At 39.4% G+C, this 26,079-nt stretch overlaps 1 protein-coding gene and 2 long non-coding RNA genes across 7 annotated transcripts in view; 2 read left to right on the forward strand and 1 right to left on the reverse strand.

The window, feature by feature from the left end:
- The window catches only part of LOC115803651 (sal-like protein 2), a 900,219-nt gene that overhangs the window by 574,365 nt on the left and 299,775 nt on the right, over positions 1–26,079 (reverse strand). The window contains exon 11 of one of the 5 annotated variants that reach the window (XR_016391493.1): positions 3,145–21,521. The exons of the other annotated variants lie outside the window; for them this stretch is intronic. The gene's annotated coding sequence lies outside the window, so the exon portion shown is untranslated. Of the gene's footprint in view, positions 1–3,144; positions 21,522–26,079 lie in introns of those variants that run through there. 5 annotated transcript variants of the gene reach the window in all.
- On the forward strand, positions 1,979–3,232 carry LOC149750245 (uncharacterized). The gene is made up of 2 exons (XR_016391629.1): positions 1,979–2,427; positions 2,543–3,232. It is a non-coding gene; the product is annotated as an uncharacterized LOC149750245 (long non-coding RNA).
- On the forward strand, positions 14,077–24,465 carry LOC149750246 (uncharacterized). Its single transcript, XR_016391641.1, has 3 exons — positions 14,077–16,094; positions 16,259–20,949; positions 21,073–24,465. It is a non-coding gene; the product is annotated as an uncharacterized LOC149750246 (long non-coding RNA).

Consider the following 26,079-nt stretch of genomic DNA (forward strand, 5'->3'; position numbering starts at 1 on the left):
GTTGTTTGTACTGAGCATTGCCCTACTCAAAGTTGACTGATATATGAAGTCATGTCAATTCTGTCTTCTAAATATTTCTCACATTCAATCACCTTTTTTTTTTTTTTTTTTTTTTTGTGGTACGTGGGCCTCTCACTGTTGTGGCCTCCCCTGTTGCGGAGCACAGGCTCCGGACGCGCAGGCTCAGCGGCCATGGCTCACGGGCCTAGCTGCTCCACGGCATGTGGGATCTTCCCGGACCGGGGCACGAACCCGTGTCCCCTGCATCGGCAGGTGGACTCTCAACCACTGCGCCACCAGGGAAGCCCCAACCACCTCTTTTTACTTGCCTTGTTACTATCCTGGTCCAGGTGCTCATAATCTCTCACTGAGTTGGTTGGAATAACTTCTGAAATGTATTCCCTATCCATGAGCTCTTACTTCCCAAATCTATCCCTGAAGTTATCATTCTAAAATACACATCAGATTAGATTGCTGTTCTATTTCAGGACCTTCTATGGCTCCCCATGACCCAAAAGTAAAAACCAAGGTTTCTGTGGCCATCTACAGTATTGCTTCCAGTAAGTGTTCATCCTCCTCCCCAGTATTACACCAAGATTTCTGAACATCAGCCATATCAAATGAACTCACTCTCATATTTTCTTCTTATAAATATTATTTCTTTCTCAAGTTGGCAAAATCCTACTCAATCTTCAGGACCCAGTAAATGTCACATTTACTTTTTAAAAGATTTTCCAGGTTACATAAATTATATTTATTTGCGCTCTCCCTCTTTTAGTGTTCTGTACACAGTTTTGTAAGAGCACATATCTACTATGCTAAGAATATTTGTTGGTTTTAACTCTTCACTTGTCCAAATTCGTCAAGGATAGGGGCCCATACATATTATTCTTTAATCCCAGCTGTTATTATTGTCCGTGACTTATAAGAACCATTCAGTAGGTCTGCCTACAGCTTGACCACAGTTTACTTTTGACAAGTGCACTGATTAATGAGAGCTGGTTTGTGAAGCTGGTTTATATGAGTGGGTTGGAAACCTTCCATTGCGGGAACACTTGAAGATACTTCTACTTCATTATATCCCTCAAGCCAACACATGGCTATGTTTCCCACTCTTACACCTGGTTTTTACTTAAACCATCATCCCAGGAGGACAATGTGCCCCCATCTAAGCATATATATCAACACAGCCATACGGAAGTTTGTCTCCATATATTCATGGTTTTTTATATCAATTGTAAATGAAATGGTGAGTGAAAATTCTGTATGTTTTTATAACGTATCATTTCTATACTTTCTGATATCTCCTTTGGCTCTCTTCGCTCTGAGTACAGCTTACCCAGGACCTTTTGATGAGTCATGGTAGATGACCGTAAAGACAACTCATATCATTAAATGAATCTTCCTCAACTTTCTGCTTTCCACATTAAACATTCCTGCTTTTACACATATAATTCACTTTCCCTCCCCTAATAATAAAAAAGATATCTTCCTTTATAATAGTGCGCCTCTGGCTAAACGCTTCACCCACTCCATTCACTTTGACTTCTCTGGCACCTCAGCCCACTGATCGTCCAAACTCTATGGTCTGGTTCTTCAGGACTTTCTTGCTACTGATTTCTCCCCGTCATTTAAAATATTCAAGCATGCTCCTCTTAAAAAATATTTAATATTCCTCCAAACTCATACATGCCTCTCCTGTAACCAATGTATTTTTTCTCAGAAATACCAATGATCTCTTTATTATTAAATCCAAAAAGTATTTTTTTACCTCCTTCATCTAGACAAGTGTTTCTCAAATTCTAATGTGCACAGGAGTCTTATTAAAATGCAGATTCTGACTCAGGAAGTCTGGGTAGGGCCTGAGCTTCTGCTTTCAGGATAGCTCCCCGGTGATGCAGATGCTACTCCCCTGCAGACCACATTCAGCCCAGCCACTTTCTGTAGTGCTTGCCACTCCTTTCGGAGACTTTTGGGTTCCTGGCAGGAAGGAGGTGAGGAAGGTTCACAAAAATTGTGAACTGCTCTTTCTTTCTCTATCTGACCAATAGAGGGGGCTGTTGTGTAAACTGCAAATGGTTTTTCTATGTAAGATCAGAATAATCGCACAAAAACCTTCCTTCCCTACAGTTTAAAGGATATTCTGACACCACTTTTTGCACAATGACATGTACAGCATCTCAGACGCCAGAGGCAGGCAGTTTTGTTAAGACAGCCTCTCTCCCAACACACCTTACAACGTCCATCAGAAGAAGAAATCTAAATTTTGTGTCATTCCTTCTCAACCTCACAGCAACCTGGCTTCAAGTCCACCAGTCCTCAGACTTTTGTTTGTGGAGAATCTCCCAGAAAGGAGCTCACTGCCTCCTCACTGCTCCACCATGACCTTGGTGTTCACCTTGATGCTTGAGGTGCTCCTGTTCCTGAGTGAGTACTGTTCCATTTTACTCTCTCGTCCACACATGGAACATTGCTTTGGACTGACTTTGAATAGAGACTTTTTGTTCCGACTGAGTTCACTGATTCAGCATTGATGTTTCAGAAGGAGCAGGAGCCCAGTCGGTGACGCAGCCTGATGGCCACATCACTGTCTCTGAAGGAGCCCATCTGGAGCTGAGGTGCAGCTACTCATCTTCTGTTTCGCCCTTTCTCTTCTGGTACGTGCAGTACCCCAATCAAGGGCTCCAGCTTCTCCTGAAGTACATATCTGGAAACAGCCTTGTCTCAGGTATCAAAGGTTTTGAGGCTGAATTTAGGAGGAGTGAGAAGTCCTTCCACCTGAGGAAAACATCAGCCCATTGGAAAGACTCGGCCAAGTACTTCTGTGCTCTGAGTGACACAGTGACTAAGACTACAGTGGGAGCTGAACACAAATCTCCTGAGACTTAGTACCTTAAAAGACTCAGGGTCTCAGCCTATGTTATTTTCAGGATGTTGGCATGTTCTGTGAAGGCAAACAGTACAGAGAATACAGAATCCTGAAAGTGGTTGGTTCCCATGGGCATCTTAGATTTCTTTTCTCTTTCTTTTTTCTTTTGCAAAGGAAAGACTGTTGGTTTCTTAATTTCAGTGTTCTCAGTGGTCTTGAGGCTGGTGGGTGGTTTCTTGTCGGTGTCACCTGAGCAGGCTGTGCCTATGCTGTACTGTTTTGTTCAGAGTAAGTTTTTATGTCATAAAAAGAAAACCCAATCTTAATATTCTTTTTCAAAATATAGTTAACAATTCCAAGGCATTTGTTCTCACTTATTTAGTTTGGTTCAAACAAATGGGATTCTGGTTGGAATCACATTGGAAACTGACATTTTAGGATATTATGTTTTCCTACCCAAGAATATTATATGCCTCTTCATTTATTCAGGTCTTGTGTTAGTCCTTTAAAAGTAAATTTTGCTTGCTTGTTTCCAGAAAAGTTGGAAAAAATGAAATGAATCATTGAATAAGTGGAGAGTTGATGTCTAGTATTCTGTGTCTGTTCCTCTCTCTGAACAGGGAAGAGAGCCAACAGAAAGTGGAGCAGCATCCCCAGTCCACAAGTGCCAGGAGGGAGAGGTTTCTATTTTTAACACAGTCACACACGCAGCAAGAGTGAGAGTTCCAACCATTAAGAAGAACATATCTCTGTGCAGGTCATAGGCTCAGACTCCACCTTCTGCTCTGTAATCATGGGGACCCCGCCCACATTCAGTCTGTTCACAACCCCACAGAAGGAGGCACTCACTTTCACACAAATGATGTTTCTCAGAATTCATACCTGAGGTTGTTCTGTTTCCCCCTTTCTGCACACTTCGTTAGGCAATATAAAAATATTTTACGAATGATGCTTGTACACAAAGAGCTTACTACCTAACAGTCATAGGAATATCTCTCTCATTAGATTTAAGCTTTATGAAGATATCAATTTTTTTTTACCAATAAGCATTCACTGAACAATGGTTGAAAGAATGAATGGCTGATAATATTTATACCCATATATACAGGCAAATTTATAGCCAATGGTTAGAATTTGTATGGAAACAAATTTCATCTCCCTATAAGGAAAAATGAACAATTAGAGGTTTTTCAAAACAAAACAGATTGCCTTGAGGTGTAAAATATTCCTCATTACAGGAACTAGTCAAAGAAAAGTGGAATGTCCATTTTCCAGTGATTTGCAGAAACGATTACAAAACAATATGATTTTGCACCAAACTAAGAATTTTAAGTTTTAAATGAGGGAAAATACCGTGAAAGAACTGAGCCACCAAAAAGCTTGTAAAATTCACCACAGATTAAAAAAAAAAATCACTTCCAAATTCATGGAAATTGGATTTTGAATTTTTACTTGACGCATGTGTAGGAATTTAAGTGAGGAAAATTGTAGGAGAACACATTCCAAGCAGGATAAACTTATTAAGAGCAAAGATCAAGAAACAATAAGCAAGAAGAGTTTCAGAAATTATGTTAGCTTGAGGCAGTAGTTCATCCAAGAGGGCCACACACAGCTCAGAACTGGGTTTCTTTCCAGATAAAAATACAACATGTCATGAGATTACCTGTCTTTAGCATAAGCAACATTAAGGAATATCTTGAAATTGTTTTTTAGAATGAGCTATTAATCTAAATTTAAACTGGTAGATAATATCAAAGATTTACTTTTACAAGCACACTTCTAAATGTATAGAAAAACTGGATTTCCATAATGATTGATTCAATGAACAAATAAATTTCGTTTTCCCTGAGCAATTCTACCACCAACTAATCGCCATATTGCAGGAAAGGAAAAATCTGAACACTTTCCCAATGTGTTGCAATTTTATGATCACTTTGCAGCATGACTTTTGTTTAGACGTAGGGGGAGACTAATAGCTTCTCTGCATTCATTAACCTCCCGTAAAGGACAAACTTTTAAGTCAAATAATACAGACCAAACAAATAAAAATAACTACATTCTGCTTTGCTTTGTACTTTGTTCTCGTCCTCATCAGGCTGCAAAAACCCTTGCATGATTTTCACTGAAAATAACTCCAGAATTCATGTGAGATTTTGCCCTCCTCAGTACTTGTACTGGTATAGTTTAGATATGTTCCCATCTACTTCCCTGCTCTTCAGGGTACTGAGTTGCCACAAGGATAAGCCAGGCAGATAGTCCTTCAACATTAAGGCTAATTTCTAACTTACCCCCACTGTGCCTTTTATCATCACAAACATGTTTGTTGTCTAATTTGGTTCACTCTTAGAAGAGCATGGTTTGATGTACTTAAAAAAGGATATTCCTTCAGGCAGCAATATACTAAATTTTTAGGGGTCTTATAGCTCCATTTTTCTATTAAATGGTGCAGGGTTGAGAATCAAGTAAGCACATAAAAAATAGACAACAACACCGTAGTAAAACTAAAATTGTTATTCCACCGTTTGGTGATTTAGTTTATATCCACATCGTTCAGAAAGAGAGAGACTTTCTTCAAAAATAGAAACTGAGAAGCGTGAGGAAGAGAAATTATTTTATTGAATAAAAGACTTTCTGTAACACTCAGTGATGGATGAAGTGAGAGATGTGGAAACTTCCAGTCAAAGTTAGTACATTTTACTTTCATGAAATGTCTATGATCCATCCCAGAAAAGCAACCCATAGATTTAGAATAGTCCCACTCACCTTTGTTTCATCAAGGAAACGTTTTCTTGGTGCTGAATGTTGGGTAATGCTATATACTATATACAACTGAATGTTGGGTAATGCTATATTTGGGGTCTTGAATGGTGGAAGAGACCAAGAACAATTTAAGTGAAAGGGAGGGGAAATAAGAATAGACCATGGACAGAGAAGATCTGTCCAAAGAGACTATTCAAGATTTGCTTTAATCTGTCATTAACATTGAAATTTGAAAGAGTTACTAGAATAGGCTCACAGACTCTCAAAACTAGAAACAATTGTGGAAAAGAGGGTAAGCACAAAGATGCAAGCCATGAACACATCTGCTTTGCAGACAGATTCATTTAAGTGGATATCTGTGGTTTTCGTGTTTTTTTCTACACAGTAGAGCTGCCATTTCATTGTGAGCTGTGGAAGTTAATCACTGGACCATTTTAGGGAACAACATTCACACCTTAGCCTAAAATATAGAGAAAGACAATGCAGAAATATGAAGAAAGACAGATCTGAGAGCATCGTCAGAGCCTATATCCAGCTCTGCCTGGAACAGCAAAAGTCAAAATACTCTCATTGGGAACAAGCCAGCATGAGCTGAGATTCTGTCATTTACAACAAATAGATCCATAATTACTACAGAAGAAGGTGGGGGGGAGCCTTTTGGTTTTGTACTATTTTATGAGCTGAATTTATGGTGCTGAGAACATTTTTCCGTCAAAATAACTAGAGTTATGTAGATACAGATCATCACTCGTCTACCTTCATTATAGTAAATATGAACCAGGTTAATCCTATGTATGTTTTATGCGTTTCTGATTGGAACAAATTAGAAAAATACTGAAAAGATCCACAACTCTGCCACATAGACAAGCACTCATTATTTTTACTTATTTCGATCTTTTTCACAATTTTGCACATTGTTACATCATAGAGACAATTTTATGTCCTTTTTATTAACACTCACTTTTGTCATTAAAAATACCTTGTATTCATAGCTTGAATTCATTATCTACTATTCTACACCATAGATATACCACACTTAAGTTTATAATTTTCCTGTTTGGGAATATCTTGATTATTTTTTTCCAGTGTTTCATCATTTTAAATAGCATTATGGTATACGCCTTTAAATAAAAATTTGAATTTCATTTTTTCATCATTTTATTAGAACAGCATCCTAGAACTGGAATTAGTGGTTCAGTGGGTAAAAACAGGTTATAGTCTTTTTGCTCCTTGTGTCTCGGGAATGGGGAGTTAGTGTTTAGTGGGGGACAGAGTTTCAGTTTAGGAAGCTGAAAAATTCAGGAGATGGATGATGGTGGGAGCTGCACAACGATGTGAATGTACTTAGTGCCACTGAACTGTACAGTTAAAGACGGTTAAAATAGTATGTTTTCTATTATGTGACTTCTACCACAATAAAAAATCATTTTCAAAAGTATTCTAAATGTATCAGCTCTACTCCCTAACACCTTTCTTACTTGAACCCACTACAGTCAGGTTTTCATCCCTACCATTCCGCTGAAATCACTCTTGCTGAGGTCACCAGTGAGTTTTAAATTTTATTTATTTATTTATTTATGGCTGTGTTGGGTCTTCGTTTCTGTGCGAGGCCTTTCTCTAGTTGCAGCAAGTGGGGGCCACTCTTCATCGCAGTGTGTGGGCCTCTCACTATCGTGGCCTCTCTTGTTGCAGAGCACAGGCTCCAGATGCGCAGGCTCAGTAGTTGTGGCTCACGGGCCCAGTTGCTCCACGGCATGTGGGATCCTCCCAGACCAGGGCTCGAACCCGTGTCCCCTGCATTGGCAGGCGGATTCTCTACCACTGCGCCACCAGGGAAGCCCACCAGTGAGTTTTATATCAACAAATCCAATGATGCATTACCATTCTTTATCTTATTGAGTGTCTCCGAAGAATGTGGCATTATGGCTACTCTCTCCCTGAAACACCATCTTTGCCTGGATTCTGGAACTCTGGAACTCCACATTCTCCTGGTTTGCCTTCTTCCTTGCAAGTCGCTCCTGCTCACTCTCCTTTTCCTACATCTTCCTCCTCTTCCTGGTGTCTACATGTTGTGTTTTCTCAGAGCTCAGTCCTCAAACATTTATTCTCTTCAAATGATCTTGGAGGGGTTCAGGACATGCCACCCCAAAACAGGCCAATAGTATAAAAGCACTTAAGCCTAGCCACTTTGGGTCTTCATTTTTCTATGAGGACCCCCATGTACATGTAAAAATTATTAAATAAAATCTCTATGCTTTTCTCCTGTTAACCTGTTTTATGTCAACTTACTTCTCAGGTCCAGATGGAGAACCTAAGAGGGAACAGGTAAAGCTTTAGCTCCCCTACAATCTCATCTAGGGATATGGCTTTAATGACTATTTATACATTGATGACACACAAATTTACATTTTCATCCCAACCTTCTCTATTGAAAGCCAGGCTCATATATACTGTAATCTATGAAACATCTACACTGGATATCTAATTGGCATCTAACATATGCTTAACAGAAGGCCTAATTTCCCCCCATAGGTTCTTCCCTCACTCTGTTCCATCTCAAAAAAAAATGGCAATATAATTCACCTTACCAGAAATCCTGGGACGACTCCTTAATTCTTCTGTTTCTCCCATACCCCACATTGTCAAACAAACCTGCCACATAAGATTTATTTTTTTCTCATAAAAAGTTTGACTTTGTTTTTCAATTCAAACAATGATGTTACACGATGGGTTTCAGTGACCACCAATTCATTTCTGAATTCTAAGATGACAGACAGATAGATAGATAGATAGATAGATAAGATCAAGGAATCTTGTCTCGATGTTGCTGCCTAGTTAAAACACCTCCCTGTCTTGCAATATTTCTTGCCTAGCTGTTCAGGACTTTCCCTCAGAAGCCAGGAGCCAATGAATTGCTTACTTCTTTGGTACCTTGGAGATTTTAGACTCTGCAGCAATGTACCATAGTAAGATTCAGGATGGTGGAGGTTTTTCTAAGGGAAAGTTAAGAGGGGAAAGTGAAATGGGAAAGAGGCAGCATGACATCTGGATCTCAAGCATGTTCTAAAGCAGTATTGGGAAAAATACACAAACCCATACACACACACACGCCCACACACACACACATGACTAGATTCCATTAGAATTATCTATGCCTACATAAACCTTGGCAAACCTTCATATAATTTCAAGAGTATAGGAAAACCAGTTCAAAGACTACTGGTCTAAAATGGGACAGGGAATTCCCTGGCAGTCCAGTGGTCAGGACTCTGCACTTCCACTGTAGGGGGCATGGGTTCAATTCCTGATCAGGGAAATAGATCCCACATGCCCTGCAGCACAGCCAAAAATAATACCATAAAAATAAAGAAAAAAAATTTTTTAAGTAAAATACAATGGGCCACTCTCACTAACACACTTGTCACAATATACTTACTGAGAACTCATTCTTCCCCACTGATCTGAGATACTGTCTTTAACATATACTAAATTTCCATATACAATTAGGCTTAATTATTGATTTGCTATTCCATTTAATTGACCTATCTGCTTAGTCTTAACTTGTACTTAAGAATGTTCTTGGGCTTCCCTGGTGGCGCAGTGGTTGAAGAGTCCGCCTGCCGATGCAGGGGACACGGGTTCATGCCCCGGTCGGGGAAAATCCCACATGCAGCGGAGCGGCTAGGCCCGTGAGCCATGGCCGCTGAGCCTGCGTGTCCGGAGCCTGTGCTCTGCAATGGGAGAGGCCACAACAGTGAGAGGCCTGCGTACCGCAAAAAAAAAAAAAAAAAAGTTCTTTCCTTTCTCTTTCTTTTTAATTTCATGCAACAGACAATGTGCTCATTTCTTCCACATTTCTTTTAACTGTTTTTTATTTTTGCATATGAATGATATAAAAGCTGCTTTTAAATTGCAGTTTACCTGTCTTCTGATAGTGGCTTTTCTTCTTTTAGGTTTTCTGATATATTATTAGTTCACCTGCAAATATGCAGATGATATTTTACCTGTTTCTTTCCAATTATTATGCTTCTAATTGTTTTTTCTCTTGGCCGACTGCTTTATGTAGTAGCTCCAACATAATGCTAAATAGTGATAAAGGTAGTGGATATCTTTGTCTTTCTCCTAACTTTAATAAGAAAGCTTCTAGCATTTCCCCAGAAGTAGCTGCTGCTCTGAGGTTGTGGCATATGCATTTTTTTATGTTAAGGAATTAGCTATTAGTTACTTTTTTAAGTATTTTTAACATGAACGTATACTGTGTTTTGTCACAAGCCTTTTCTGCGTCAATGGAAATGATCATATGATTTTTCTTGTTAGCTCTAATGCCAGTGATGAAGCTACTCACTTTTTTTTTTAACATCTTTATTGTAGTATAATTGCTCTACAATGTTGTGTTAGTTTCTGCTGTGTAACAACGTGAATCAGCTATATGTATACATATATCCCCATATCCCCTCCCTCTAGAGTCTCCCTCCCACCCTCCTTTTCCCACCCCTCTAGGTGGTGGCAAAGCACCGAGCTGATCTCCCAGTGCTATGCAGCTGCTTCCCACTAGCTATTTTACATTTGGTAGTGTATATATGTCAGTGTTATTCTCTCACTTTGTCCCAGCCCTTTCCCTTCCCCGTATCCTCAAGTCCATTCTCTACGTCTGTGCCTTTATTCCTGTCCTGCCCCTAGGTTCATCAGAACCATTTATTTTAGATTCCATAGATATGTGTTAGCATACAGTATTTGTTATGCTCTTTTTGACTTGCTTCACTCTGTATGACAGACTCTAGGTCCATCCACCTCACTACAAATAACTCAATTTCGTTTCTTTCTATGGCTGAGTAATATTCCATTGAATATATGTGCCACATCTTCTTTATCCATTCATTTGTCAATGGACACTCAGGTTTCTTCCATGTTCTGGCTATTGTAAATGAACATTGTGGTACATGACTCTTTTTTTTTTTTGAAAATGAACATTTATTCTTGTTACCATGTTTAAATGTAAGCTTACAGAACACCAGCTTCCATTCACATACACTGAGCTGCTAAATATGTTTGTTGAACTTGTCTTTTCTAGTTTTCTATATTACTTTAAATATGATTCTAAGTTTAGAACTCAAATATTTGGGTGTATTTGAATTAACATTGCATGACTCTTTTTGAATTATGGTTTTCTCAGGTATATGCCCAGTAGGGGGACTGCTGGGTCATATGGTAGTTCTATTTGTAGTTTTTTAAGGAACGTCCATACTGTTCTCCACAGTGGCTGTATCAATTTACATTCCCACCAACAGTGCAAGAGGGTTCCCTTTTCTCCACACCCTCTCTGGCATTTATTGTTTGTAGATTTCTTGATGATGGCCATTCTGACTGGTGTGAGGGGACACCTCATTGTAGTTTTGATTTGCATTTCTCTAATGATAAATGATGTTGAGCATCTTTTCATGTGTTTGTTGGCAATCTGTATATCTTCTTTGGAGAAATGTCTATAATAGCAGATTCTATTTTGTACATTTTATTAAACATCCCCACAGGGTTAAGTTGAATAAACTTGAGGTAGCAAACACAGCATTTATTGCTGGCTGCCTATTATTGCTTGAGAAAATCACTTATCACCTTTAACTAGATACATTCTTGCTGGTTCTGACCTGGGATGTTGAAATTACCATCTGATTGACAGGGTGCATAATATTTACAATTGTTATATCTTCTTCTTGGATTGATCCCTTGATCATTATGTAGTGTCCTTCTTTGTCTCTTCGAATAGTCTTTATTTTAAAGTCTATTTTGTCTGATATGAGAATTGCTACTCCAGCTTGCTTTTGGTTTCCATTTGCATGAAAGATCTCTTTCCATCCCCTTACTTTCAGTCTGTATGTGTCTCTAGGTCTGAAGTGGGTCTATTGTAGACAGCAAATATATGGGTCTTGTTTTTGAATCCATTCAGCCAATCTGTGTCTTTCGGTGGGAGCATTTAGTCCATTTACATTTAAGGTAATTATCGATGTGTATGTTCCTATTCCCATTTTCTTAATTGTTTTGGGTTCGTTATTGTAGGTCTTTTCCTTCTCTTGTGTTTCTTGCCTAGAGAAGTTCCTTTAGCAGTTGTTGTAAAGCTGGTTTGGTGGTGCTGAACTCTCTCAGCTTTTGCTTGTCTGTAAAGGTTTTAATTTCTCCATATATATAAATAAATAAAAAGAATGTCATATGAATAGAACCATACAATATATAACCTTTTAAAAAATTATTTATTTATTCATTTTTGGCTGCACTGGGTCTTCGTTGCTGCTTGCGGGCTTCAGTAGTTGTGACTCACGGGCTCGAGAGCACAGTCTCAGTAGCTGTGGCACTTGGGCCCAGTTGCTCCGCAGCATGTGGGATCCTCCCGGACCAGGGCTCGAATCTGCGTCCCCGGCATTGACAGGTGGATTCGCAACCACTGCACCACCAGGGAAGCCCTATAACCTTTTGAGATGTCTGAATCTCAGGGAGAGGAAACACATGACACTGGACACAGGTGTGATCTCCATCTCTGCCAACACACTCAGTGTTTTCTACCCCTGATGTTTTGAACTTTTGTTTTTATGGGAAGAGCTCATCATTTCAAGTGTTTGAATTCCTGTGGATATTTGATTTATAATTCTATGAAAAACACTACGGCAATTGATAATGGAGAGGTAGTGCTGAAGGTTAGACCATATCCTATAATCATGTTGAGTCATGTTCTGTATACAAGCTTAGTTGCACAAACTCCATCCTAAATTTTTATCAATAGATATTTTTATCACACTTTAGGGCTAATTTTATTGATGAAGATTTACTCTAGCAGTACGGATTGGGGTATAGCTGTTATTTGGCTTTTCTTGGATGGCATTGAATGAAATATCCAATAATTCTTTAACTTTGTTGCAATAGTAATATCTTTGTAGGGCTGAACATTTGCATTAGGATGGGTATTTTTTCAAATAAAGCCATACCTTAGCAAGTTATATTATTGGTAAGAGGACAATGTCAGGAAAATCAGAAATATATAACATTCTACCATTAAAGTGGGAAGATGTCTCTAAAAGATGAAAAACAGAAGAATGCAAAGGAGGGTGTGACAATCTCCAAACATCTGGGAGAATTCTCTTCTAATGGTCTTGGATGGAGATGTATACTTTAGGCAATTATATGTTTGTTTTAAGTATCGTGGGTCAGCCTCATCTTCTATAGAATGTCTACTTCTGACCATTCCCCGGAGAACCTTAGTTTAGTATTTCTAATGTGGGTAACTTTTCAATTCTTGTCAATTAAGGAAGCATGATGTTATGCTAGTTGGTGCACATGTAACACAGGATGTATTTCTTGTACTTTATCTGCTGAATTGGTAACAAATAGTACCTAATAAGGTCATTTCTGCAAGCTCAATGGTAGTCTTTCTCTGGGTATCTTGCAGAGCATCCAGTCACCCAGATTAATGTCATGTAAAAGCTGATTAAATGAAAGGCTAAAAAATCAACCTCTGCCTGTGATGAAAGGACTGATTACATTGGGTTTATCTAGTTTAGTTCAGGTTGTGAAAGATTGGAATACGTGCCGTTTGGGACCTTGTGAGTTACCTGGGCCTATCAGTGACCAGTTCATAGTGAGACAACATATGACTTTGTGAGGGGAAGAAAGCAGGGCCAGGGGGGCCAAGGCTAATTAATAATGCATTAGGCCATAGTAGTTCAAGGGTGTCTGATACAGTAATTCATTTCAGTTCTAATATTCCATTTGTTCTTTCCACTTCTTCAGAAGATAGAGGGATGATAAGAATACTAAAATTTCTGAGTGAGGGCCAAAACTTTCTATAGCTCCCCTACATAGATATACATTGATATGGCACAGGTAGTAAACACAGTATCAAGTTGATTTTCAACTATGGTGAGTGCTGTGGATTCTCTGACAAAAGACTGCTTCAACCCACGTAGAAATAAAAATACTACTACTAGTACATACTCATAACCCATGGGGAAAAAGCAATTGTTTAACTCCTTTTCGAAATACCCCAAATGTTTCCTTGGGACAGTATTCCAGTTCATATCCCACCTTTACAGATTTTTATGGGAGTTTGTTTGCTCCAAGAAAGGCATGAACTGACCCCATTCTTTGCCATCCTAGAAGTTTCCCCACCAGTGTTTGTTTAATGTTGCAGCCAATATGTCCCTACTGTGATATCTTTCCTCTGGAGGACTTTAGCAAGAGTTCATCGGAGATCATTAGGCTCCACCAGACAGCTGTCCTGGCTTTCATATATCTTGTCCTCATGAATCCAACAAATCAATCATTCGTAATGATTCTTTACAAAATTCGGGCCAAATTTTGTGCATCGAAGATGGAATTATTGAACTTCTCCATGGATTTCTCTTTACGTTCTAGAAGAGGTGCTTGCATAAGGATTAAGTCAGAAAGGGATGCCTAGCATAACAATCTGTTCAAGCATTTTTTCCTAGCTTCTACAGAGTCTTTTACACTGTGAGAGTTGGTTTTTATGAAAAAAATTTCTTTCAGTAACATGAAGACATCAAATAATTCATGTATTTGGCATCCATTTTTAATAGGCATACGTGAGATACACAAGAAGGTTAAGAAAAGGTTAAGATGATTAAAAAACCTCATTGTCTTCCTAGTATTTGGAAGCCGTGAACAGTGTTAAAAATCTATTAGCTAGGGCTTCCCTGGTGGCGCAGTGGTGGAGAGTCCGCCTGCCAATGCAGGGGACACGGGTTCGTGCCCCGGTCCGGGAAGATCCCACATGCCGCGGAGCGGCTGGGCCCGTGAGCCATGGCCGCTGAGCCTGCGCGTCCGGAGCCTGTGCCCCGCAACGGGAGAGGCCACAACAGTGAGAGGCCCGCGTAAAGCAAAAAAAAAAAAAAAAATCTATAACTAACACTGTATGTATACATTTTGTAATTTAGTACATCCAAGAGAGATCCACAAGTTCAGCTACTTGAGTTAATTTTGCTCCTGCTAATGACTGGTTTTAAAGGGAGTTTAGAGTAGCTATTGCGTAACTAGCTTGGTATTTTTTCTTTTCAATATTTAAAGTAAGATTATTTTAAAAACATGTCAATTCAGAATTTTGTATGAGAGTGTCCAAACGATCTGTTGCGGACATGAAGGCATTTTGAATAACAGAAGTACAATCATGAGATCCTTTAATTGAGAAGTGTAACAAAGTTGAATAATATGCGGAGAAATTAATATTTTATGATTAGTCAACTAACTGGTAGACAAAGTTTGAGTGTCTTAGATTGGAGAACAATTTGTACTGTATGTAGTACCATCTGATTTAAATGGAGATTCCGGAGCAAGATCTGAAGATGCTTCAACAAATTTAGCCAAGGCTATAATTACTTTGAGACAAGGAGTGTAAGTTTTGTTGAACTTTAAGGGGTAGGCCATGATAGGCAATGGGTCTTTGTTGTTTGCCATGTAATTATTAGTAATATCCTTAGGCATGGCTTTCCTTTTACATTCATACACAAGGAAAGGTTTATTACAATCAGTGGTGAACTTATGATCAGCTGTCTTATGGAGGTGTATGATGTCACCTGCAATATATTCCCTTTAGAGCTGGGTGCACAGAATATAGGGGCTTCTTGTGGCTCTTTTAGGGTCCCAATTGAGTTAATGGGAAAAATATAAATTCAAAGGTTTGATAACCTTATGACCAAACTCTGGCATCTATTTTGGCCTTTCTGAACAGAGCTGGGCTGTCAAAACTAATAGAGAAGAGAAGGGGACCTCTGTGACAGGACTCCATGTCTGCAAGCTTCATTCTAGTCTTCTGCAAAGGGAGATTATCTTTTCTCCTGCTATTAGGTCCCAAGATAGGTAACTGGACAGATGTTGTGGTGAATAATTATATTGATGGCTATATCAATATATAGGTGGAAGAAGCTGCAGTAATTAGTCTAAAGAGATTTGCCTTCTTATCATAAAGTGATTTATTTCTACCTTAGGTGAAAGAAAAGCATACATAGGTGTAAGGATACATGATCATTACATCTTAGGTTGCTTCCATAATCCATTATATGTAGTATTTTAAAATAAGTTCCATCACAGACGCAACAACTAAACACAGCAGTTGGTCGAATCATCAATCTCCCTTTCAATAACAAATTTACCTCGTGTTCATTTTCAGATGTAATTGCTATCAGTTGAAGTGCTGGTTAATGCAAAAGGAAGTCTGGGTTGAGTGAGAGTCTCACCTAGTCCATAGAGAAGCTGACATGACCCACATCAACTTGCTCCTCCAGGAAACCGCTGTTTCCTGTTGTGGGGCAGCAGCAACACATAGCTCAGCAATTCTTCCCTCACCCTGTCAGGCTCACCTCACCTTGCAGAGCCTTGAAATTGAAGAAGACACTTTCCATCTAGAGGAAGACCTCAAACATGCTTCTCTCCAGCCTTCTGAAGGTGGTCATGGCTTCACTGTGGCTAGGTAAGGATGGCCCCAGTGGGACTCTACCCCTCTAGGACCTAAGGACTGGGGAAACAGGTGGTTATGGGCACCCTGGGAAGAAGGGGCAGTAGAGTGTAAAATAGAATTTCTTTGTTCCACAGTACTTATTCTTAAACTTCTGATTCTGCTTTTTTTTCCTTTAGGATCCAGTATTGCCCAGAAGGTAACTCAAGACCAACCAGTAATATTAGTGCAGGAGAAGGAGGTTGTGACCCTGGATTGCATATATGACACAAATGATTTCACTTATAGTCTATACTGGTACAAGCAGCCCAGCAGTGGGGCGATGATTCTGCTTATTCGTCAGGACTCTTATAACCAGCAAAATGCAACAGAAGGTCGCTACTCACTGAATTTCCAGAAGGCAAACAAATCCATCAAACTTGCCATCTCAGCTTCACAGCTGGAGGACTCTGCAGTGTATTTCTGTGCACTGAGTGAGCCCACAGTGAGAGGCGTGTTGGAGGCAGGTATACCACAACCCAGGGCTCTGCTTGATACATCTGCCTGCTATAGGGACCAGGGCAGGGAATTGCCTTCACAGACAGGAAGTGGCTAGGGCTGTGGCAGCACAGGTGTAGGGTTAGAGGGAAAACACTCCTTCTAAGAACATATTTCTCTGGGTGCCTAGACCATGTCTAGAGCTATCATTCATCAAAAACAACCTTACCCCTGAAAATTTGGGTTCAAATTTTTTATTGAAGACAAAAAATAGCCACATAAAATCCTTGCCATTTAGTGATTAGAATGAGCTAGAAGAATTGACTAAGGAAATTCAGAGACATCTGATTCAAAAATTAGTAAAAATATGCGTGAATTTTTGGATTTTCAATTAGTTCATGAAATATTTATTGAATATATATTATATTACAGGTATTGTTTTGAATAAGGAAGGTTGTGAAATCTTTTTGTGATTTTCCTCTTTTTGAATATTATGCAGTTTTACACCATTTAATGAACTCATTTATTTTAGTTTTGTTAGCTGAGTTAATGGTACACTTGTTTACTTTCTAAGGTGCCTGATATGTCACAAACTTTGTGCTAATCCTCATTCCATCTTATTAACACCTCTAGCATGGAATAGCTCAATTACCATAATGTAAGCTTTACCTGCCTCCCATCAGTCTTATCCACAAAAAGATCAATAATTAGTGGTTCTTAAAAGGACACTGTGAGAAGCAGAGTATGGATTATCTTGTTTCTCTGCTCTTGCCCTTCACTGCACCACTCCTTCAAAAGTATTTTTGCCATCATGTGGCACATTTTGGACACCTCCAGGCCCTCTTTTTCAATCAGTGTTACACAATTCCAAATACTCCTTCCCTCAAATTTCCTCCTTCTACCTCTAACCCCATTTTCTCAGTGTCTTAAAATTTGAATGGTAATGGGTGGTTGCTAAGTGATCTTGTATCGTAACTGCCTCTTCTATTTGCATTTCGAAAGCAGTTGTGTAGAGTAGAAATCTTAAAAGGAATGTCTTACAGTCCCTTCATTAAGTAGTGCTGGAAAAATCGGACAGCTACGTGTAAAAGGATGAAATTAGAACAGTCTCTAACACCATACATGAAAATAAAGATCTAAATCTAAGACCAAATAATATAAAACTCGTAGAGGAAAACATAGGCAGAACACTCTCTGACATAAATCACAGCAAGATCTTTTTTGGTCCACCTCCTAGAGTAATGAAAATAAAACCAAAAATGTACAAGTGGGACCTAATGAAACTTAAAAGCTTTTGCACAGCAAAGGAAACCATAAACAAAATGAAAAGACAAGCCACAGAATGGGAGAAAATATTTGCCAATGAATGCACAAACAAGGGCTTAATCTCCAATACATACAAACAGCTCATGCAGCTCAATGTCAAAAAACCAAACCACCCAGTCAAAAAAATGGGTGGAAGATCTCAATAGACATTTCTCCAAAGAAGACATACACATGGCCAAGAGGCACATGAAAAGATGCTCAACATCATTAATTATTAGGGAAATGCAGATCAAAACTACAATGAGGGGGGCTTCCCTGGTGGGGCAGTGGTTGAGAGTCCGCCTGCCGATGCAGGGGACACAGGTTCGTGCCCCGGTCCGGGAAGATCCCACATGCCGTGGAGCGGCTGGGCCTGTGAGCCATGGACGCTGAGCCTGTGCGTCCGGAGCCTGTGCTCCACAACGGGGAAGGCCACAACAGTGAGGGGCCCATGTACCGCAAAAAACAAAACAAAACAAAACAAAAACTACAATGAGGTATCACCTCACACTGACCAGAATGGCCTTCATCCAAAAATCTACAAACAATAAATGCTGTTGAGGGTGTGGAGAAAAGGGAACCCTCCTACACTGCTGGTGGGAATGTAAATTGATACAGCTACTATGGAGAACAGTATGGAGGTTCCTTAAAAAACTAAAACTATCATATGATCCAGCAATCTCACTTCTGGGCATATACCCAGAGAACACCATAAATCAAGAAGACATATGCACCCCAGTGTTCATTGCAGCTCTATTTACAATAGCCAGGACACGGAAGCAACCTAAATGTTCACCAATGGAGGAATGGATAAAGAAGATGTGGTACATATATACAATGGAACGTTACTCAGCCATAAAAATGAATGAAATAATGCCATTTGCAGCAACATGGATGGACCTAGAGATTACCATACTGAGTGAAGTAAGTCAGACAGAGAAAGACAAATACCATATGATGTTGCTTATATGTTCAATCTAAAAAAAATGGTACAAATGAACCTATTTACAAAACAGAAGTAGAATCACAGATGTAGAAAAGAAACTTATGGTTACCAAGGGGGAAATGGGGAGGAGGGATAAATTGGAAGATTGGGATTGACATATAACACTACTATATATAAAATAGATAACTAATAAGAACCTACTGTATAGCACAGGGAACTCTACTGAATACCTACATGGGAATAGAATCTAAAAAAGAGTGTAATGAGTTACATTGGAATAGAATGAGTTACATGGGAATAGAATCTAAAGAAGAGTGGATATATGTACATGTATAACTGATTCACTCTGCTGTACAGCAGAAACTAACACAACATTGTAAATCTACTATACTCCAATAAAAATCAATTTTAAAAGTCTTAAAAATTTTTAACTCAAAAAATCTTACCTTCCTTTTTTTTTTTTTTTTTTTTTTTTTTTGCGTTACGCGGGCCTCTCACTGTTGTGGCCTCTCCCGTTGCGGAGCACAGGCTCTGGACGCACAGGCTCAGCGGCCATGGCTCACGGGCCCAGCCGCTCCGCGGCATGTGAGATCTTCCCGGACCGGGTCACGAACCCGTGTCCCCTGCATCGGAAGGCGGACTCTCAACCACTGCGCCACCAGGGAAGCCCTACTCCCTGATCTTTGATGACCATCTCGGTCTAGGACACTGATCACAAATGAAACCTTATAAACTGGCATCAGACTGGCTGCAACAAAACCATCTGGGAGCTTTAAAAAATTACACACTTGTGGGAATTCCCTGGCAGTCCAGTGGTTAGGACTCCGCACTTTCACTGCTGAGGGCCCGGATTCAATCCCTGGGTGGGGACCTAAGAGCCTACAAGCTGTGCAGCAGGGCCAAGGGAAAAAAAATTACACAGTTGTGGGTCTCAATCCTGAAATGTATGATTCATGAAGTTAGTTGTGGGATCCCAGAATCTGTAATTTTAAATCACTTACACATTGATTCTATTATCAGCTGTTGTATGAATATCAGCTATGTCTTTAATAATTTGAAAAGCTGGGAAAAAAGACAGTCCTAACTCATGCTCGAGGCTTTTGAAACAAATCCACATCTTTAGAGTTCCTAACCCAGTGGAGGAAAATTATTCGATTAAAGTTTGGCAATAAAATATGGCCGATGGATGGTAAGAGAAAACATCCTTGAGGTTATTCACTAAGAGTATAAGATTAGTACTTGTCTGATTCACATAGGCCAACCCTTTTATCTTGGAGTCAAGAAAATAGTAGGAGAATAAGACATTGATCTCAGACCATTCTATAAGGATTTGATCATTTCAATTATGATTTTGTTTTCCCATTTTAATGATTCTGAAATTCAGGATTCTTTGACTATTGATAAGATAGTGTGGCTTTTTCCTCTGAAAAGATTTTATTAAAAAGATATTATTTGGGGACCGATAAAATATTATATTTCAAGTAGTAGTGATTCCTCAATCAGTGACCCTTGATCCATTATTTTTGTTTGGTATAACAAATATTCAGTGAGCATGTAATACATGTCAGTCACTGTTGCTCTATAAATTGGGGTACAATGCTGAAACACAGAGATTCACTCAGTACTGATTTGGCTTCCTCTGTAATCAACCTCAGATTCTTTTCTGACACTCAGTGGATTATAGGCTGGCCCACCATGGATACCTGAGAATATAAAGTACTATATAAAGTGCTTAAGAAAACTGATATCTTCTCAGCTGCAGAAATACCTGGGATGCTCTGTTAAAGAACTTCCATGTCAGGCAGGGTCCTAAGAGCAAAACAGACCTGAGAAGTTATGACAGCTCTTGATCAGATTTCCAAGCACCACCTGAAGACTGGCATGTACCTCATGAATGAAGTCAAGGATAACAGTTTTCTGACTTGAGGAGACCAGGAAACGTGCATCCCATTTCAGTGTCTGTCCACCAGGGGGTGCAGTTTCCTAACACAAACACATTTCCTGTCTGAAACTAGGCTTAGGTTTATCACTTCACTGTGACTTCAATATTTCTTCATGTGAAGAGTCAAGGACATTATTCAGGAGACACTCTAGAGATGAACTCTTCTCCAGGCTTAGTGACTGTGATACTCTTAGTGCTTGGTAAGCAAAATGCCTCTAAAAATTTGGATTCTTTCTTCTGTTATGTCAACAAAACCTTTCATCATAATTTTATCCCAGAGCTTTATGCCCAAGATGATACAGAACTCTTTTATTTTTCCCCAGGACAAACCCGTGAAGACTCAGTGACCCAGATGGATGGCCAAATGACTCTTCCAGAAGGGGCTGCCTTGACCATAAATTGCACTTATTCAGCCACTGGGTACCCCATTACTTTCTGGTATGTTCAATATCCTGGAGAAGGTCCACAGGTCCTTCTGAAAGCCATGAAGGACAATGAGAAGGGAACCAATAAGGGGTGTGAAGCCACATACCACAAAGAATCAAAATCCTTCCACTTGGAGAAAGCCTCAGTTCAAGATTCAGATTCGGCTGTGTACTACTGTGCTCTGAGTGACACAGTGATGGGAACCGCAGGGGCAGCTGAGCACAAACTCTTTGAGTGGCAACAAGGGGCCTGGAGGCTGAGTGTCTCTCCATTTGATCCACTCTGTGGCACAGTCTATGGTGGTTTGTCCCTCAGTCTCTGGTTGATACAAAACTCATACAAATTTCTAGAGAATAAGAACAAGAAGTGAATATTCCCCATGCCCAGCTCTTCATTAGTGATTTTGAAAAAAGAGTCTGACATCAGTAGTTCCTCATCCAGGGCCAAAGTAATTTCAAGGTAAAGTCACATAAACAATGAGACTTGGGGCCAATGTAAGAAGAAACAAGAAGCACTTGGATGTGTGCTGTACCCCTGTGGAAGGGTTTAGAAACCAGAAGCATTAATTACACTTGAATAATTAGGGTGGATGGTGCTGTGTGTGTTTGTGTGTTTTGAGAGCATTCAGGGAGTGAAGGTTGAAAATAGGAAAACTGAAAATAAATAAGCAGCAGACTACCCATGTTCTCTACCAGTGCCTCTATAACAAGCAGTGATCATTTCCCAAACCCAGCAGAAAATTGGAAGTTAGCCATTGATGAATTGAGCAACAGCACATATAAGTAAGTAAGCCAAAATAATTAAAAATTTAAAATGTAATAATTAACTATTCACTTCAAGGAAAAAATTATTATTCAAGAAAGTAGCATACTCAGTCTATATGATTCAACTAAATTTTCTTCTAGGTAAGTTTTACCACCAATAGTCATGATTAGGCAGAATATCTATTTTCCCCAAACCTTGTGTATTACTAAGGTTCTGGACTGTTGCTTATCAGTTAGGCTTTTTAAAAAAAATTTAATAATTTAAAATTCATGAATGAGATGGAGCTTCGTTTCATTTCAAAGTCATTTATATATTTTTGTATAAATTGTCTATTCATATATCTTCCCATCTCCTACTGTGTTATAGTCATTTAAATATAGATTTTAAAGGACATTCTCTATGTTAAGAAAGTTGTCATAAGACTCTCACATATACGTGTCTTTTAAAAAAGTTTAATATAACCTTTTTAACTTTGTTTATGGTCTTGATTGTTTGGCAGGCAGAATTTTAAAAATAGTATGTAGTAAATTTTGGAAAAATTTCTTTTATGGATTCTGAGTTATATCTTATGCTTAAAAATCTGTAGCACTCTAAAATGATAAAATTTTATCTCATATTTTCTTTAGTTTTTCTCAGATTAATTTTGTCTTTAAATCTTTAAATTTGCATGTGTGTGTGTGTGTGTGTGTGTGTGTATGTGTAGAGAGGTTGAGGTTTAAGGCTTTGTATTTTTCTTAATTTTTGTTTGTTAGTTTATTTTGAGGCAGCTTTCCAGGCTCAACATTTTGAATGACTCATTTTTCTGCCACTAGAAATTATGCAATTTTGAATTCAGGGAGGCTTAACTTCTGTGTGTGTAAACTTTTTACAATATTTTGGAGGGCAGTTTTTTTAAGCATATAATATGAATCAAATCACAAATAATAATTTGGAGTCTTCTGTTCCATTGGCCTGTAAGTCTGTTTTTAGTCCAGTACCATACTGTTTTGATTACAAAAGCTTTGTATTATTTTTTTATTTGCGGTACGCGGGCCTCTCACTGTTGTGGCATCTCCTGTTGCGGCATCTCTTGTTGCGGAGCACAGGCTCCGGACGCACAGGCCCAGCGGCCATGGCTCACGGGCCCAGCCGCTCCACAGCATGTGGGATCTTCCCGGAAAGGGGCACGAACCCGTGTCCCCTGCATCGGCTGGTGGACTCTCAACCACTGCGCCACCAGGGAAGCCCTGTATTATATTTTGAAATCAGGAAGTGAAATGCCTCCCACTTTGTTCTACTTGCTCAAGATTACTTTGGCTATTTGGGGTCCTTTGCGATTCCATATGAATTTTAGGATTGTAAAACATGTCATTGGGATTTTGATACGCATTGCACCGAATCTGTAGATTTTGTGCAAAAGCTTTTAAGTTTAATTAGGTCCAATTTGTTTATTTTCATTACTCTAGGAGGTGGGTCATAAAAGATCTTGCTGTGATTTATGTCAAAGAGTATTTTTCCTATGTTTTCTTCTAAGAGATTCAATAAATAAACAATGCATTGAGTGAGATATTCTTTCTATGTGAGAGCTTCCTTGTAAATGAATTCTTGATCACTGTCAAACTATGTGTCCTGATTTTTGGCTAGGGAAATTGTGTCACTGACTCTGATAATTTTTTCAGACTATATTTTCCCCAGATGAAGCCCTTATTTTTCTCTGAGGTATCCTTTCCCTTTCTTTACTCCTTCCTGACATGTCTGATTACTGGGGCACTTTAAGTGGAGGCAATGTTGTGAGGGTGGAAAGCCTAGATATTTCTATGCCTGTGATCAGCAATGTAGCAGACAGTAGGGCACTGGTCCCAGCAGCAATGCCAGTACCTTGCTGAAAAACTAGAAGGAAATCTCTGTGCTCTCCAATCTCCTTGTACTCCTCTTCGTTAAGGACAGCTGGGACTCAGCCTACCTGTTACTTTCTTCTCAGCTATTTGGGGGCTAGAGGAAAGGCTTTCCCCAAACAACTAGTTTCCTTCTTACATGTCCATTGATCTGTACATGCCAAGCTTTCTCTACAACCTATTGTTTTCTGCTCTTCATCCTGGAGTTCCCTGCTACTGACCCCAGATTTCTATATGAGCCTCAATGGGATACCTCACTTAAGCTCTGTTGGCACAGCATGGCTGGCTTCCACAGAAGCTCCTTGGCTAAGCACAGGGGATCAGGGACATTTTAAATCTACCATCTTTCTAGAATTGCCTTATTCTTAGGTCAAAAAAACCTGTACAACTAAAATTCTAAAGGGCCGTTCCTGGTGTGAGGAAGGTCACAATCAATGATGATGAATGGAAAATACCTTGATATGGTAATGTTTACACATTTCATTAACATACTTGTACAGAAGCTTAAATTTCTGTGAAGGCTGATCTATCAATATTTTCCCTTATTCTTTCTGACTCTCATGTTTAGAAAATTCATGACCATCCAAAATTGATTAAAATATGCTTTCATTTTATTTAAAATATTAATTATCTCTATTAGGAATTTATTTCATAGCTGATGTTAAGGTATGCATCCAAATTTAGTTGCTGATCTCTAGATGACTCTCCATTCATGAAGACAGATTTTACTGAATATACCATCTTTTCCCTATTTTTTGATAACTAAATTTCCATAAATAATTGGTATGTTTGGACTTTCTATTATGTTCCATCGATATCTCTATCTGGACCTTTCTGGTAACATGCTTCTTCACTTAGTACAGCATTACACTTTGTCTTACTAACTGTGGAGGAAATCCCTCACCATTCTGTTTCAGAACAGAAGGCCTCCTGAAGCCCGAGATTATCTGCAGTATCAGATAGGGCCTCTAGAGGAAGATGCTACACAACTTGAACTCGATAGAAAGCCAGAAAGCAGCCAGCCCTTTGAGGAAGAGATTCTACTTTGCATGCCAGTGTAAACTCACTCACTGCTCTGTCAGGGTGTCCATGTGGCTGAACTGTTTCCAGGAAAAACCTGCAGAAAGGAGCTTCCTGTTTCCTCACAGCTCAGACATGAAGCCCACCCTCATCTCAGTGCTTGTGATGATATTCACACTCAGTGAGTAAAGTCTCTTTTTATTCTATCTTTCTCTGGTCTTCTGATTTAGAATCACTTTAACGAACTATTCTCCTCTGTCTGCAAGACAATCCCTGATCCAGAACTGGTGTTACAGGAGGAACAAGAGCCCAGACAGTGACTCAGCCTGAGGACCACATCTCCATCTTTGAAGGGTCCCCAGTGCAGGTGAAGTGCAACTACTCATATTCTGGGAGTCCTGTGCTCTTCTGGTATGTACACTACCCCAAACAACAGCTCCAGTTACTCCTGAGACACACCTCAAGAGAGAGTATCAGAGGTTTCACGGCTGACCTCAACAAGGGTGAGGCATCCTTCCATCTGAAAAAACTATCAGCTCAAGAGGAAGACTCAGCGGTGTATTACTGTGCTCTGAGGGACACAGTAACTGGTTTTACAAAGGAAGCAGAGCACAAACCCCTTAAGAGTTACTGAAAATATTTCTCAGTTCCCTATTTGGCCACAGTGGGGCATTCTCTCTCTAGAGACTGACACTGAGTTTATCTCTGAGATACAGTTGCCATCAGTTGTCAGTTAGCTATAGATTAATCTCAAAAATCTGTGCAAGGAAATTCGCATTACCTACAACGCCTAAATTAATTTTTAAAATAGTAAGTGTATTTATTCTATAGATTAGTACCTGGAAAAATACTTTAGAAATAAAACTATGTAATGGCATAAAAATCCTTTTCTTGGCCCAGAGGGGCTCCCCAGGCTTAAGTGGTGCAGTCCCTCCTCTCCATCTCCTCTGCCGTAGCATCCACCCCCACCTGTGCTCATCACCACGTACTGAAGCCCAGTTCCTGAAAAGGAGGATACTGTTTCCCGACATGTGGTTGCTGATCTTTCTACAGCTAATGCCTTTCCTCTCATGCACTTCATGGACCCATACTACCCAAATCAAGTGCAATCAGGAGAAACATCACAGCAATTTGAACAAGGAAAGTTTAATATAAAGAATTATTAACTAATAACAGGGAGTTATTTACTAATGAGTAAAAAGAACTCTAAAGAACATAAGAATAGCATAGGTAGGGAGACGCTGT

The sequence above is a fragment of the Delphinapterus leucas genome, chromosome 2, assembly GCF_059928025.1.
Source record: "Delphinapterus leucas isolate spDelLeu-1000000601 "Yukka" chromosome 2, BTC_Dleu_Yukka2, whole genome shotgun sequence".
NCBI lineage: Eukaryota > Metazoa > Chordata > Mammalia > Artiodactyla > Monodontidae > Delphinapterus > Delphinapterus leucas.